This window comes from Mustelus asterias, chromosome 11 (genome assembly GCF_964213995.1).
Source record: "Mustelus asterias chromosome 11, sMusAst1.hap1.1, whole genome shotgun sequence".
Taxonomy (NCBI): Eukaryota; Metazoa; Chordata; class Chondrichthyes; order Carcharhiniformes; family Triakidae; genus Mustelus; species Mustelus asterias.
This window is the reverse complement of record NC_135811.1, coordinates 29,663,676-29,680,751: the sequence shown is the minus strand read 5'-3', so window position 1 is coordinate 29,680,751 and position 17,076 is coordinate 29,663,676. Positions and strand designations below refer to the sequence as shown.

The 17,076-nt window shown below is 41.3% G+C and overlaps 1 protein-coding gene across 7 annotated transcripts in view; it reads right to left on the bottom strand.

Moving 5' to 3' along the window:
• The window catches only part of plekha1b (pleckstrin homology domain containing, family A (phosphoinositide binding specific) member 1b), a 70,694-nt gene extending 56,307 nt beyond the window's left edge, over positions 1–14,387 (bottom strand). For 5 of the 7 annotated variants that reach the window (XM_078223344.1, XM_078223350.1, XM_078223348.1 and 2 more), the window contains exon 1: positions 14,271–14,387. The gene's annotated coding sequence lies outside the window, so the exon portion shown is untranslated. Of the gene's footprint in view, positions 1–1,811; positions 1,942–9,653; positions 9,712–14,270 lie in introns of those variants that run through there. The other 2 variants (XM_078223346.1, XM_078223345.1) reach the window with 2 other exon arrangements.
• Positions 14,388–17,076: the final 2,689 nt, after the last annotated feature.

Genomic DNA, 17,076 nt, shown 5'->3' with positions numbered 1-17,076 from the left:
GAACAGATTATTTGGTCATCGTCACATTACTGGAAGCTAGCTGTGTACAAACTGGTTGCCAAATTTCCAATAGTAAACACACTTCAAAAGTACCTAACAGTTGCAAAGTGCTTTCCTCCTGAGATAGAAGCAGGCACTGCATAAAGTCAAGATATTATTTTACATATTTTCTTTTGTTACAAAGGACTGAGAAATATCAAAAATCTTTCAATCCTTGAACAGCTTTATATTAGCAAGTTGGAGTGAAACTGATGGGCTTTTAGCAGCACTGAGGGCTTGAGATGCAAATTAAAGTAGTAACAGAGCGAAACCGATACTTTGTTCTCTAAAAAGGAGTCTAGCAGTCTCATGGCCGAGATCATGGCCACGGCCAATTTGCAAACAGAGTTTTGTTTTCGCTCCAAGAGAAACAAGCTGTTGCACAGAAAAAAGCAGTTAGACCCCAGAAATCCTACTCTAAACTAGAAGGGTTCCCAAAAGCAAACTGCAAGCCCCGAGAGATAATTAGTTGCTGGACTTGGCTCATAATGTTAAAACAGATGGGATGTTGTTTTGGGGAAGGTGTATTCTCGGAGTTTAGGAAAGTAGATAGATTTAGATTGGGGGGGGGGGTAATTCAAGTATACTGTCTAGACAACCATTTTTGTAATTAATTTTAAATGTTGTTCCTTATTGTTGCCCTTCTAGTTCAGTACTTAAAAGTTTAATAAATGTTTTGTTATTTGAATAATTTACATGACTGACTGCTTTCCTTAACAAGGTTTCATCTCTTTTCTCACATTTTTTCCAAAAATCACAAAATTAAATTTAAGAACCGCCATTCCAAGTTTCTTCTGGGGTTTGGGATGCCCCCACATTTAAAAGTATAGAATCAGAAGAGTCCCTACAGTGCAGAAAGTAGTCACTCAGCCCATCAAGCCTGCACTGACAACAGCCCACCCGGGCCCTATCCCCATGACCCCATGTATTTACCTTGCTAGCCCCCTGACACTCTGGGCAATTTAGCATGGCCAATCAACCTAACCTGCACATGTTTGGAATATGGGAGGAAACCAGAGAACCCAGAAGAAACCCACGCAGACACGGAAAAAACGTGCAGAATCCACACAGACATTGACCCGAGGACGGAATTGAACAGGCAGAATCTTCTGTTCTGACAAGTGGCGCGCCTGGAGGAGGGAAGGGCATGTAATCAAGCAGCACTCAGTGCTTGATCGCAGTACTCAACATTGGGAGGAGAAGAGATGCCAGTGAAAGCCATCTCTTGGCATTGTGAGGTAGTAATGCTAACCATTGTGCCACTGACCCACCCTTTATTTATCAATGGGGTTCATAACAATTACCTACAATAATATGTTTTTTACATTTAGAATGAAGAAATAGTACAGCACCAAAGGTGGACATTCAATCCAGTGTGGCAACTTTTGTTAATATTTTAGAAATAACTTGTAAACCCACAATCATTAATAATCATTCTCCATTGTTACTCATGGAAGCTAAACTGTGGTTTCAGTGGAGGAGACTTCAATAAGAGCAACATATATCAGTTGAGTGGAATGGTTGTTTTTCTATACTGTAAATTCCACTTAAGAAACATCAATACGTTACTACTTCTGAAATCTCTACACACATACAAAACTGTTTCAAACCGATAATGCTGTATCATTGTACAATGTATTTTGTTTTGCCAACTAGCCAAGAGTGCAGAAACAATTTGAAACTGAACAATCAGTTTCTTCACTTTTTGCAAATTTGTTATGGCATTCTAGGACAAGTGCATTGCAGCTTATAATTTAGGAGAATTGGCATACCATTCAGTATTCACTTATCTTCTTCATGCCTACCAAATGCCCTCAATCAGTCCCGTGATGCAATTTGCTCACATCTCATTACCCCAGGTCATTTGTGCGCTTTGAAGCCTAGGGAGCAATATCAAAGACCAGCAACAAATCAAATGAATTCTTGTTATCCAGAACTACTTCACAATTCATTAGTTCGACAATGGTACGATCAGGCTTATTAGAAGGCTTTATTTTCAAGATACCCAAGAAGCACCACAAATGCTTAAATTTATATAGAACTTTTTAAGATGAAAAACATTCCAAGGTACTTCATAGATATAGATAAAGCAATAGATGCCCAGCCTTGAAAGGAAAGATTAGGTGACGAAATAAAGGTTGGTCAAATAGAAATGCTTTGAGAACATATTTAAAGGTATGGATGGGCGGAAGAGTTTAATCAGGGAGTTTGAAAATATGGCTGAAGACTGCCAGCAACGGCGGGACAAAAGGAGGAGGATGCAAGCAGGATCAGAGTCTGAAGTACTGAAGTTGTGGGAGTAGAGGCAGAGTGAGGGTGGGTGGGAAGGTTTGAAGCATGACTTGGCATTGAGAATTTTGTAAATACTGGTAATTTGGGCATGCAATAGAATATATATGAAGGCAAAATACTGCAGATGCTGGCAAGTTCAGACAAAAGGTCAACAGCCTGAAATGTTAACTACTTCTCCAACCTGCTTTCAGCCTTTTCTGTTTTTATAATGGAATATAGAGTTAGGTAATGAATGCTTTCATGAAGGGGAAGGAATTACACAAGTCTCTTTTCTGTCAATGCCCAGAGGATATCAACAGTTTCTTTTTCTGTGAGCTCAAAGATGGCAAGGGCTTTTACCACGAAGAGGCAAATATTGGGCTACATGGAAAAAGATTCTGTTAAACTACTGGCACAGTCTGAGAGAGTAGTGTTGGAAGTAGTGAGCAGGATGGGAAAGCTAGAAAAGTTGATTCACCCATAGAGTGACTAGGGCATAACGGTGTCTATGAACTGATGACAAATTGACTTATTGCTCTACAGAAAACAGTAGTAACATGGTGAAGAATGCTAAGAGAGGCAGAAGGCTCATTCAAGAGATTCAAGCAGGAGAGAAGAACAGTAAATAGTACCATGTGGAAGGATCCACATTCATAGAATTCATAGAAACCCAACAGTACAGAAAGAGGCCATTCGGCCCATCGAGTCTGCACCGACCACAATCCCACCCAGGCCCTTCCCCCATATCCCTACGTATTTTACCCGCTAATCCACGCATCCCAGGACACCAAGGGGCAATTTTTTAGCATGGCCAATCAACCTAACCCGCACATCTTTGGACTGTGGGAGGAAACCGGAGCACCCGGAGGAAACCCACGCAGACACGAGAAGAATGTGCAAACTCCACACAGACAGTGACCCAAGCCGGGAATCGAACCCAGGTCCCTGGAGCTGTGAAGCAGCAGTGCTAACCACTGTGCTACCGTGCCGCCCTACATGGTACACTTTTTTTTCAAATCCTGTTATCCTGTGAGAACACCACCACAAGGATTACAGCACTTCAAAAAGGTCCATCCCCTCCTCAAAGCCACCAAGGATGGGCAATTAATACAGTTTGCCAGCATTGCCCACATTCTAAATATAAATTAAAATGGGAGCATTTAACAAGCTATGAGGGTGCACACTGATGTTCTCTCTCCACCTGTGGCAAAGCCCTTGCCTTCTACTCAAGCTCTCATCAACACAGCCAGGATCAACCACCTGCCACATGAAAAGTCCTGGACTAAACTTTACAACATAACACTGTGGAGAGTAAAGAGCTGGAGGACTAATTTAGGGCTCTATACAACAGAGTATTTGTTGAAATTCTAAATTGACAAATTTTAGCCATACCTTCAATAAAAGTTTCCTTTAAAACCAACATTCTGTGCATTAATTGAGATATCTTACTAACTAATCAGTATTTTATCAACAAGACACAGTTGGAGAATGTGGATCCAAACACAATCGTAAGAATCCGATGGTTATAAATCTTTGAAAGGTTTGTCATATTCTACTCATGTATTTATAAAGTCTGTAAACGCCACATAACAAATGCTAAAAACTTCCAAACATATTTCTGCTGTTAACTATAATAATAAGATTATATTGCAATGTTTCAATGCAGACCAGTCAGAGATTAGATTGGTCAGGCGTTTCCAAATTTAATTATGTATCACTTAGTAGTCAATCGGAAAATAAAATCAGGACCCCTGTGCCACATTTGCAAAGTAATGTGGAACTCAAGTAACTCGATCAGCATGGAGATGGATGCTGCTCATAAAATAGAAAAATATTTAGTTATTTTAATGAGTTTCATCTGTAGAGAGAAAAACACTGAACGTTTAAGGTTGATATATTTTCATGAGAGTCACAGAAAAAAAGGGTTCGAAGTGTAGCAGGTTTTGAGCAAACACAGAGGGAAGGAAAAGAACAAAAGGATAGGTCTGTGATAAACTGAGAGGCAGTAATGATTAATTGACAAAAGCGATAATAGTGCAAGGTAAAAAACAGATTGTAATGGGGTAAAAGATATGAGTTGGCAGGAGCTGAAAATGATAAAAGGGCCATTACCAGCAGCTAGTGTTGAGACCACCTTAGACTTGAAAGCACTACAGCATGGAAAATTCATACATTTAAAATGTCTCTGGAATCTTTAATTGGTTTTATGAATAATGGAAAATTATTTCTTCATTTGAGGGTTGTTTGGTAAATTTGGTTTACAGTTCCCTCATGGGGATTGCAACACTGCCCCCCAAATAATTAAATGTTGAACTCAACCTTGAGTCTGGAAGCCCGAGAAATGTAAATTGAAATACGAGGTGCTGTCCCTTTACTTTCATTACAACACTGCAATAGGCCAAGGGCAGAGAGGTCAGAGTGATTGGAACAAAGGATTAAAATGACAAAAGACTGGAAAGCTTAGGGTCACGGTTTCTGACTAAATGGAGATGTTCTGCAGAGCAATCCCCAATTTGCATTTGGTCTCCCCAGTGTACTGTATTCACTATTCACAAAGCTGAAAGTACAAATACATCAGTGTTTCACCAATATTGATATTGATGGAGCCCTGGATGATGGAAACGGAGGAGCTAAAAAGGACAAGTGTAACACCTTCTGCACTTGCATTGGGAGGTACTGTGGGATGGGGAGGGGACCTGAGTGAATGACGGGAACCATCCCATCAGAATGCTGAAAGGGGAAGGGAAGATGTTCTTGGTGGTGGCATCATGCTAGAGATGGCTGCAATGGCAAAGAAAGATCTGTTGAATGTGGAAGCTGGAGGGGTGGAATCTGAGGACAGAAGGATCATCGTTCTGGGAGGGAGGGCAAGAAGTGAGAAGTGAAATGCAGAAAATGGGGATTGGCATAGTCAAAGGCCCAGCCAGCACAATTTTTGCAACATTCTTCAGTTTACGTTTAACCTATGTAGTCAAATAATAATATTTTTAAACTAACTATTCCCCAAAGTAAAAGTGGAACAGTAGTAGACCAAACCTTCCAAACCAGAAACCTTTGACCTGTGGCTTCGTCAAGTGTTATGAAGTTGCATGTATAAGGTTAAAAATGTGGTGCTTGTCAAATGTAAATATTGAAAAGAAATGCTGAAACCAAAAGGGGAGATCATATAGCATTTTCTCTTTAAAAAGCTAAAACTTACCATCTACAGTCGGAAAATAGATCAACTCGGAAGATGTGTCAGATCTGAACAGCAAAGACCTTCAGACTTGTAACGAATGCCTGGTTGTATATATATCCTTTTGAGAATGACTGGAATTTATAAGCCTTTGTTTCATTCGAGTTTTGTATTATTCGGACAGCATTCTAACGGGGAGTTTATTCAGCTTGTTAATTCTTTTAATAAGGGTGTCACCAGTGTGTCCGATCCTGCTTTAATTTATCTAAACTAATAGGAACATTTAAGCGGTTATTAGATAGGCACATGGAGCACACCAGGATGATAGGGAGTGGGATAGCTTGATCTTGGTTTCAGATAAAGCTCGGCACAACATCGTGGGCCGAAGGGCCTGTTCTGCGCTGTACTGTTCTATGTTCTAATAACTTCCGACTCCCTCACACACACTTACTTAAGATTACATGGCGAGGTAAATCCCTTTGGGGGTTCCCCAAAATCGCGCAGAGGGAAACATCACCTCCGCGTCATAACCAAGGAACAAATAAACAAATCGCATCTACAATCTGTTTGGCTCCTGCCAGTGGGTAAATCATATTACTTCAACTGTAAATGGAACTTGTTGCATGGTTATTGACTAAATACTGCATCCTTTACAGGCCAAATCCTATGCAGTCTACCGAAATAAGCCTCAAATATAAAGGAAGCTAAAATTTGTTCAAGTAGTATGTCACTTGGTCATAAATGCGATTTTGTAGTCAGTCGTAAATTATTATGTTTTTATCCTCCAGTGTTTTGTTTTCTGACACACCCCCCCAACATATTTTCAGTATTGTTCTTCAAGTGTTGTTTTATTATTTGTCATCTTGGGGTAGCATAGTGGTTAGCACTAGTGCCTCAGCGATTCCCAGCTTGGGTCACTGTGTAGAGTTTGCATGTTCTCCCTGTGTCTGTATGGGTTTTCTCCGGGTGCTCCAGTTTCCTCCCACAGTCCAACAATGTGCAGGTTAGGTGGATTGGCCATGCTAAATTGCTCCATTAGTGTCAGGGAGACTAGCTAGGATAAATACATGGGGTTACAGGGATAGGGCCTGGGTGGGATTGTGGTTGGTGCAGACTCGATGGGCCAAATGGCCTCCTTCTGCACTGTAGGATTCTATGACCTTCCAAGTCCATGGGGAGCAAATTCGCACCTCAATATGCCAACATCTTCATGCACAGGTTCGAACAAGACTTCTTCACCACACAGGACCTTCAACCGATGCTATACACTAGATACATCGATGATATTTTCTTCCTTTGGAGTCATGGTGAGCAATCACTGAAACAACTATATGACGACATCAACAAAGTTCCATCCCACCATCAGACTCACCATGGACTACTCTCCAGAATCGGTTGCATTCTTGGACACACGCATCTCCATTAAGGACGGTCACCTCAGCACCTCACTGTACCGCAAGCCCACGGATAACCTCATGATGCTCCACTTCTCCAGCTTCCACCTAAACACGTTAAAGAAGCCATCCCCTACGGACAAGCCCTCCGAATACACAGGATCTGCTCGGATGAGGAGGATCGCAACAGACACCTCCAGACACTGAAAGATGCCCTCATAAGAACAGGACATGGCGCTCGACTCATCGATCAACAGTTCCGACACGCCACAGTGAAAAACCGCACCGACCTCCTCAGAAGACAAACACGGGACATGGTGGACAGAGTACCCTTCGTCGTCCAGTACTTCCCCGGAGCAGAGAAGCTACGGCATCTCCTCCGGAGCCTTCAACATGTCATTGATGAAGACGAACATCTCGCCAAGGCCATCCCCACACCCCCACTTCTTGCCTTCAAACAACCGCACAACCTCAAACAGACCACTGTCTGCAGCAAACTACCCAGCCTTCAGGAGAACAGTGACCACGACACCACACAACCCTGCTACAGCAACCTCTGCAAGACATGCCGGATCATCGACACGGATGCCATCATCTCACGTGAGAACACCATCTACCAGGTACACGGTACCTACTCTTGCAACTCGGCCAACGTTGTCTACCTGATACGCTGCAGGAAAGGATGTCCCTAGGCATGGTACATTGGGGAAACCATGCAGACGCTACGACAACAGATGAATGAACACCGCTCGACAATCACGAGGCAAGACTGTTCTCTTCCCGTGGGGGAGCACTTCAGCAGTCACGGGCATTCAGCCTTGGATCTTCAGGTAAGCATTCTCTAAGGCGGCCTTCACAACACACGACAGCGCAGAGTCGCTGAGCAGAAACTGATAGCCAAGTTCCACACACGAGGACGGCCTAAACCGGGATGTTGGATTTATGTCACATTATCAGTAACCCCCACAGCTTGCCCCCTGGACTTGCAGAATTTCACTAGCTGTTCTGTCTGGAGACAATACACATCTCTTTGACCTGTGTTTGATGCTCCCTCCACCCACATTGTCTGTACATTTAAGACCTGGCTGGCTGTAGGGATTCACATTCTAATTAGTATTCTGTAACTTGATTTCTGTGTCTGTGCACTGTTGGAGAACAGATATCCACTCCATCTGACGAAGGAGCAGCGCTCCGAAAGCTTATGGTATTTGCTACCAAATAAACCTGTTGGACTTTAACCTGGTGTTGTGAGACTTCTTACTGTGTTCACCCCAGTCCAACGCCGGCATCTCCACATCATGACTTCCAGGTAAAGCCAGGAACCAAATAGTTATTCATTTAGTCAGAGCATGCTTTACTTGCCTGTGTATCAGTCCTTAATTTGTTTCAGGTTTTCAAATTTCCATTTGGCTAGAAACCTTATAAAGCAAATATTTACTTTTGGGACACATACTCTATTCCAGAACTTACTCCAACTTGATTTTCAGTCCATAACAGCAACTATCATTTATACAGCACTTTTAATGTGGGAGGACATCTCAAAACACATTTTGCAGGAGTAATTAGATAAAAGTCAACACTGTGTCAATGGGTGTCCAAAAACATGACTGATGGGGTAACTTTGAAAAAGATGAGGGAACAAGAGGTTGAGCATTTTAGAAGGGAATTTTAGAGCTTAGACCTAGAATGACATGATTGGAGGAGTGAAAGAAGTGGGCAATTCACAATAAACTAAAAGCGAAGAAAAATAAAAAAGAGCAAAAAGAACAGGGACAACCACATGTGGCACAACAGCTCGGTGAGGAGTCAACACCTTTCCAATAGGAGATGAGGACAGAACAGGAGATGGTTAAAAAGGCCTCTTTTCCTGTATGTTCCATTGTGTGGTGTTATTTCCTTCCATTCCTTATTGTGCCTATTTAATCTGTAATGTATTCCAGTTCTAAGGAAAGGACTCCACTTAAAATATCACCCTTTATTCTCTTTACTAATACTGCAATTTCTTGGTTTTATAAGTTAAACAAATGTTTTGGGTGAAGGCACAATTAAATTCCCAATATTTTATCTGGATTTATATTAACTATTTATCTGTACGTGAGAGCCTGTGTGTTTGCTCTACTGATGCACAATCCCACCAATCAATTGGATTGTAGAGATCCAAGTGCTCCTTCCCTCTAAAATGAGCACTGAATTCCACAAAATCTTCTCATTTGCCTATGTTTCAACCAGATATGTCCTTAACTTACTGAAGAACACCATGGAAGAACTAGTTTGTGAAAATTCTGAAGTAGAAAATGTATTTATTAAACCCAGAGAATGTGGCATTCTGATTCCCCTGCCAACATTCAATATTTATTTTTACATTGGATTGCTTTAAATGCTGTATTCAATTAAACTCATTAAAACATAATTACAAACATTTCAAAAGAAGCAGTAAGCTTTACTGAAGCAAAATTTCAGAACAATCAAATATGGTGTTCTGTCAGCTCCTTAGCACCTTACTTTGATAAACTCATGCATCTCAGGAATCTACCCCAGAGATCAGTAAAGATTAGGCCAATAAATATATTCAAGGTTGGGTTTTTCTGACAGTGACACTTCTGTGCAGTTTTAAGAACAGTAAACTTAGACACACCCTTGCAAACACATTTGCAATAGGCGCTCTTTAGTGATGGTTAATAGAAAATAAGCACGATTCACACAAGAAAACCTGAAAACACTGCTGTACATACTTTTTTTGAAAAGCACTAATTACTTCTGTAATAAAATATTACCTGGCTGAAATAAACTCACTGAATTTGGGCTAGTTTCATATTCCAAGACTGCACAAGATGTTGAACACTAGAAGTAGTTTAAACAAGTTCAAGCTCGTTTAGATTTCATTTTGCCAGCCAGAGCGTTCACGAGGGTCAATGGCTCCACAAAAGACTTAAAGAAACAGAGCTCAGCAAGCACGTACATGTTTCTCTAACCACAACCATCGGGCAAAGCTGAATTCAAACTGCAATAAAATGTTTAAGTTACATCTAATGGTATTTATAAGGACACCTGATAAACGCAACTGAAAATACACAAACTAAGTTCAAATATAAACCTGGTCTGGCATACAGTGTGTTCAAGCAAGCCCTTGACAATGGATGTTTAACTGATCGGATGTAGCTCAGACGCAAATGAAGATAGATGTATCAAATACAAAAAACAAGAAAATTTTCCAACAAATTGTTCACTTACTATGGTAAATTTGAACAAGGAACAAAGTCAGCAAACATATCTACAGTTTGAGTAATGCTGACAGAACAGTATCTGCTGTGAACTAGATTTGTGCATTATTTGCCCTACAATTTGAAAACTTTGCATAAGTACAATGTCCACAGAATTCAATATGTCAAAAGTATATCATTGCAAAATGTGTAATGTGTATACCTTGCATTTTATCAATGAGGTGTCAATAGAGTGGATTTTGCACAAAATAAAGAGGCAGAAAAATGTTGCATGCAAAATTAAATTTCTCAAGTATATAAACTAGCAAATGCACCATACTTGATAGTCATACTGCTGTAAAACACACAATGCAGAGGTCCATTTTCACACCTACAGATTACCCCTCAAAAGAGGATGTGCTATCTAGCGGTCTAAGTGAAGGCAGAAGCCATTGGTGTGAATGAAACAGAAAACAGCAAAAGCAAGCACTGCAGCTGCTACACAAACATACCCCTACTACTCCTGACCTTATAACTGAAATTATTTACATTGGTAAGCCGTACCTGTACATAACATAACCACATTTCAAGCACACCTCTATGCTTACTTACTGTAAACAAACATATTACAAACCATCACCATCTTTTGTTCCTCTACTTTAAATAATCACATTCACTTATTTAACATGCAGCTTCTCACCTACAGAATAACTGTTCCATCCAGCAAGGAATGTAAACTAGTTATATATACCTGCATCACTTGCAATGACAAGAAATTACATTTTTTTCTCAGAAATCTAGGGTTCAAACAGAAGATTTTATTGATAGCTTCTCAACAATTGATCAAAAGGTTACTAGGCTTTCACACAAAAAACCACAGTAACCCATCTCAAAAAGTTAGAGTAAGATCCGGACGAAACAAACGTCTTTTGCAAAATGAAATTGTTTACGTCACTTCTTCTTCTAACTCTTGCCCAGTTGGATATATATCTAACAGCTGCATTGCACTTTCAATCACAGGCTCAAGAATAAAAGCAAATTAATAAACTACAAAGCCATCAGCCTCAGTCTGTTTTGAACACCCTAACTGAGCACTTTGTAACTTGCAAGCTAACAAGGTGTTATCAATGGAAGAAGACTGCGGATAATGGGAACTTAGAAACAGGGGAAGACATTGAACCTTCAAACTGGTTCCACCATTAATTAGATCATGGTTAACTTACAGATCAACTCCTACTAGGTGACTTTTATCCGTCCTTCGGTTCCCTTAAAATTAAAAATCCATGACACTCGTTCATAAAAATTTCCAGTTGGTCCTTTAAAGGAATGAATATTCCAAATTTCCCACCAATCTTCATGTGCAAATAAAATGCTGCCTCAATCCACCACTCAATGATCTAGCTCCAATTTTATATCCCCTCATTCTGGGTTGCACCTGTACAGAAAATAGTTTGCCCATGTCTGCCAGACTGAATTCCTTTATTGTTTGAAATCCTTCAATTAGATCACACCTCAACCTCTATGATCAAAGGAATGCAAGTCAGATTTATGCAACTTATCCTCAGAATTTAGCATTTTAACATCATTTTGGTGAAACTGTACTTCTTGCAAGGTCCAGGTACTTTTTATAAAGTTTTATGCGTCCCTGCAACACCTTCCCACCCATCCCTCAAACCCTTCACCACCACCTATTGGCTGGGGAAACAAGTGTATTCCCAATAGAGTCTGGCCAAAGTTCTGCACAACTGAAATTCCACATCATCACTTTTGAATTCCAAATCCCCCGAGGTAACATTTAAAATTCCATTAACTTTTTTAGATTACTTTAGTACCTGTGCATATTGATTTGTGTTCATGGGCACATGAAGCCCCTCTAATCATTATTTTTCATTGATCTAAAGTAGATGATTTCATACCTGCAGAATGAATTCCATCTGCCATGGTTTTGCGCACTCATTTAAATCTGTCAAAATGTGGCAAGAGACAGAGTTGGGATAATAGGCAAGAACGGTAATTGGCAGGATGAGACTAGTGACATCACACAGGGATGTGTCGGGGGAATCAACTATTCACCGTATTTATTAACATCTCAGGATAGAGACAAAACATATCAAAGTGTGCTGATCACACACTAATAGAAACATTACGAGTAACATAGTTGGAAGCATAAAATTACAGAGATATTAATAGATTAAGTGAATGGGCAAAACTGCAGCAAATGGATTTCAATGCAAGCATGCGAGAGATAATTCACTTTGGACCTAAAATAGAGTTCTACAGTAAAACACTAGAAACAGTGGCAGTCCAAAGGAACTTGTTTCTTTTTCATATATATATATATATAATTACAAAAACAAAAGGTTCATGGAATACTGGCACTTATACCTTCAGCACTGGGATATAAGGGGTTGGAAGTCACACTGCAGCTATATAAAGCTTGTATTCCGTTCTGAGCACCAAATTTTAAGAACATATTGGCCTTGGTGGAAGTGCAGTATAGATTTAGTAGAATAATTGCTGGGATGTACAGAACTTGAGTACCAGTGAAAAAGAGACATGCTGTCAAAGCTTTTTGCCCTACACTCATCAGGAAAAACAGAAGAATACCAAATCTCAAAGGGAGCAACAATATATTCTGTATGAAAAAAGGGTTATCAGTTGGCAAGTCAACTCTGATTGATCAGATGTCATGGAAATTACACATCTGAACTAGCATCCCTATGCTTTTGTTTAATTTAAAAAGTACTAGAATTACTAGTTAAATTGCAAGGATCGATGACTCAAATTAGGGTACTATTCTCTGGAATTTAGAAAGCCAAATGGTGATCTGATCAAATCTTTCAAGGGATAAAGGCGAACAGATCGGGTGGATAGATTTGAGACGTCATGGGGACAGAGTTTAAAATTAGAGGCAGATCTTCTCGGAGTGAAGTTAGGAAACCTTTCTACACAAAGGGTGGCAAAGTTTGGAACTCTCTTCCACAAATCTCAGTTGATGCTGAGATGAATTGGTAAATTTTATAACAGAAATCTGTTAGTTTCTGATTGTGAATGGTGTAGGGCAATGGCAGGTATATTCGGTTAAGTCAGAGATCAGCCATCATCTCAATGGTCAGCAGAACAGGCTCAAATGGTTAAATTGTCCACTCTTGTGCTTATATTCCGATGTATCCAGGTCTCCCAAGTTCTTATCAAGTCAAACAGCACCTCTGGAAAACTCAGTTTGATAAAGGTTTTGCAACACTTACATGAATCCTTAGACTCTGCCTAACCTGTTGTGGGCTTCCAGTATTTTGTTTTGTTTCATGTATTATCAAAAATTAAAAATTAAATTTCCTTAATTGGTACAAATTTTAAAACAAATATGACTGGCGCAACGTGTGGGCTGAAGGGCCTGTTTGTGCTGTATTGTTTCTATGTTCTATGTTCTAAATATCTTTGTTAAAGCCTTTCACTTATAATGCTTAGACAAACACAAAGTTGGTGGAAAGCAGAATACTGCAGATGATGAAAATCTGAAATAAGGGGAACTTCGCTGTGCTGAATTCGATATTTTAACCCAACACCCTTCACTTGTAATGCTTAGACAAGCTTAACGTTGTTGAAAAGCCGAATATTGCAGGTGATGGAAAACTGAAATAAGAGGAACACTGTAGTGTTGAATTCGATCTATCAATCTGATCAAAGATAGTTCAAGCCCTAATATCCATTTGGGGCAATATTTAACAACGTGACTAACAATCAATAAGCCAAGAAGCAGAAAAATATACAGCTGCAGGACAAAAAAAGAAAAGAAACTCAGTGACCAACCACCTGTCAGCACTGTCTCCAGCAAAGTAAATACAAGCTAGGAATATCCACGAAATAAACACATCATTTCTCAGCAACGTCCTTGAACTGAATATCTATTTTGTGGGGATTATTTGCTGGTGCAGCCTGTGCTTTTTGGCGCTGTGGAGATTTGGGAGAGCGGCACTGCTCCAGCACAATGTTCCCCGGGCTGGCTGCTGGGGAGCTGGGCTTTGGACTGAATGGAATGAGACAGCCGCCTGTCAGGGTGTGAAAGGCCGAAAGCTGCGGCTCTCGCCCCAGCGCCAGAACTTACTCAGACCGGGAGCACCAGCGACTATCACCACCCCTTCCCTCAGCCGAGCCCGGGAGCCACAGCCCCGGCCGCTGTCACACACTCACCCGTGGGGAAACAATGAAGAGAGCGGCCCCAGTTTAGCAACGCTCCCCCAGCGAGCAAAGCAGCGAAGCGGCTCCAACTGCCCACGGCCAATGCGTCTCACGCTCCATTTCCGGGTCAAATAGCACCACAGGTCACCCCATATCGGATCTGACATCAGCCCCCCATCGCAAAGGCCTCTGGGGATTGTAGTTCCCATCCCTTCCAGGGGGAAGGTGGTGACAGGGTGGTATTGTCACTGGACTGGTAATCCAGAGAGACCCAGTGTAAGATTTGGTTCAAATTTGAATTAAATAAAATGCTGCAATTAACATTCTAATGATGACCATGAAACAATTGTTGTTAAAACCCACCTGGTTCACTAATGTCCTTTGGAACAGAACAGAATCCCTACAGTGCAGAAGGAGGCCATTCGTCCCATCGAGCTTGCACCGACAATCGGCACGGTAGCACAGTGGTTAGCACTGCTGCTTCACAGCTCCAGGGACCTGGGTTCGATTCCCGGCTTGGGTCACTGTCTGTGTGGAGTTTGCACATTCTCCTCGTGTCTGCATGGGTTTTCTCCAGGTGCTCTGGTTTCCTCCCACAGTCCAAAGATGTGCGGGTTAGGTTGATTGGCCATGCTAAAATTACCCCTTAGTGTCCTGGGATGCGTAGATTAGAGGGATTAGTGGTTAAATATATGGGGGTAGGGCCTGGGTGGGATTATGGTCGGTGCAGACTCGATGGGCCAAATGGCCTCTTTCTGTACTGTAGGGTTTCTATGATTTCTATGAATCATTCCACCTCGACCCTGACTCCGTAACCCCACGTATTTACCCCTGACACTAAGGGGCAATTTAGCATGGCCAATCCACCTAACCTGCAAATTTTTGGAATGTGAGAGAAAAACAGGGCATCCGGAGGAAGCCCATGCAGACATAAGGAGAATGTGCAGACTTCACAGACAGTCACCCAAGACCAAAATTGAACCAAATTCCTGGCGCTATGAGACAGCAGTGCTAACCACTGTGCCACCGTGCCCCCCCCCCCCCCCCACACTTTTAGGAAAGGAAATCTGCCCTACCCAATCTGGCCTACATTTTTAAAGTTTATTTATTAGTCACAAGTAAGACTTACATTACACTGCAATGAAGTTTCTGTGAAAATCCCCTAGTCGCCACACTCCGGCGCCTGTTCGGGTCAATGCACCTAACCATGTGACTCCAGACCACCATAGCAATGTGGATTACGCTCAAATGCTTTGAAATGGAGGGCAGTTAGGGATGGGCAATAAGCGCTGATCCAACCACCAATGCCCACATCCCGTGAATGAATAATAAAAAAAAACAAAGGGGCACTGAAAGCACTCAGGAGAAAGATCACCCCAGCAAAGTGCTTCTCAGGCAAAGAAGTAGTTTTAAAGTATTGGAATTTTTAAAAAATTGAAAATTCCATTCTTGGCATGAGTTAAATGTGTGTGTCTGTGTTCCAGTTCACTCAAGGAACCCACATCACGATAGCAACATGCACTTTTACATGCACATTGTAGTCTGGAACTATAGATAGTGATGGTAGATGATCCAATGTTCTTTCCATCACATATGTTGACCAGGAATTTCTCCCTCTTATCCTCTACCAATGGTGTGTGTTATTTGCAAGGATTTTCAAGTTGATACTCAACCTGTTTGACCCTGTTATGAACACCTCTTCTAGTCTTCAAATCCTGGGATTGGACTTGAACCTGGAGCTTCCGGCTCAGAGGTTGGGATGGATTGAACATACCCTAATGGAACAGGTCCAAAGCAATGCTCCCCTGAAGGTTTTGGGATCCAATCACACAGTCGACCTGGAAAACTAGGAAATGATGACTGCTCAAAAACAATACAGTAAAACAAAGGCAAAATACTAAAGATGTTGGAAATCTGAAATAAAAACAATGCTTTACACAACAGGTCAGGCAGCAATGGAAGAGAACAAAGGTAACATTCCAGGTTGACCTTTCAGCCTGTTCTTTTTTAACTCAAAAATAGCCCTGAATATCGTTGTATGACCTAAAAGCTGCTCTAAAATACAGTCAAGTTTGGCTTGTCACAACTTATGCTCCAGCTGGACCAAGCATTCCTTCACAGGTATTGTTGATCATGACAAAAATTGTGGGGCTTGTCCCTCATTTCTGAGGGAGAATATGGACTCCTGTGCATATGTATTGATATAGGGAATGTTAATGGGAGAACTGGGAAAATAGTGCCAACTTGAGATAAGGGTCAACAGGGAGAAGAGTTGTAAAGTGAACAAGTGCTGGGGGGGGGGGGGGGGGGTGGTGGGGGGGGGGGGGAGGAGGAGTCATAACTTTCATATTCTATACCCATCCAGTTAATAGAGGCAGTATCCCTTCTCAAAATGTTACTTTGGCTAGATTAATGGGATATTGAATCTGAGATTGTTGGTTCAAGCTCACTCAAGGATTTGATCACCTAATGTAGGATGATACATCAATGCAGTGTGCTGTGCTGCATTATTGCCAACTCTCTGATCAAATATTAAGCCATGGTGCCATCTGCTTGTTACAATAATTTAGGTGAGCATTCAAGATCCCATTGTACCAGTTAAAGAGGAGCAGCCAAATCTTCCAATATCCTTGTCAAAGTCCTGCCTCAAATCAGCGAAGCAAGACTAACTAGTTCTTCATTTCAAAGCTGTTGTCAGACTTGGCACTTTATGTCTACAGGACAGTGGCTGTACTTCAGACTAGTTCACTGATACACTTCCAAGAGGCATAGTAAGATGCATTCTAAACAACAACTTCCCAAAGTACATCACAGAGGC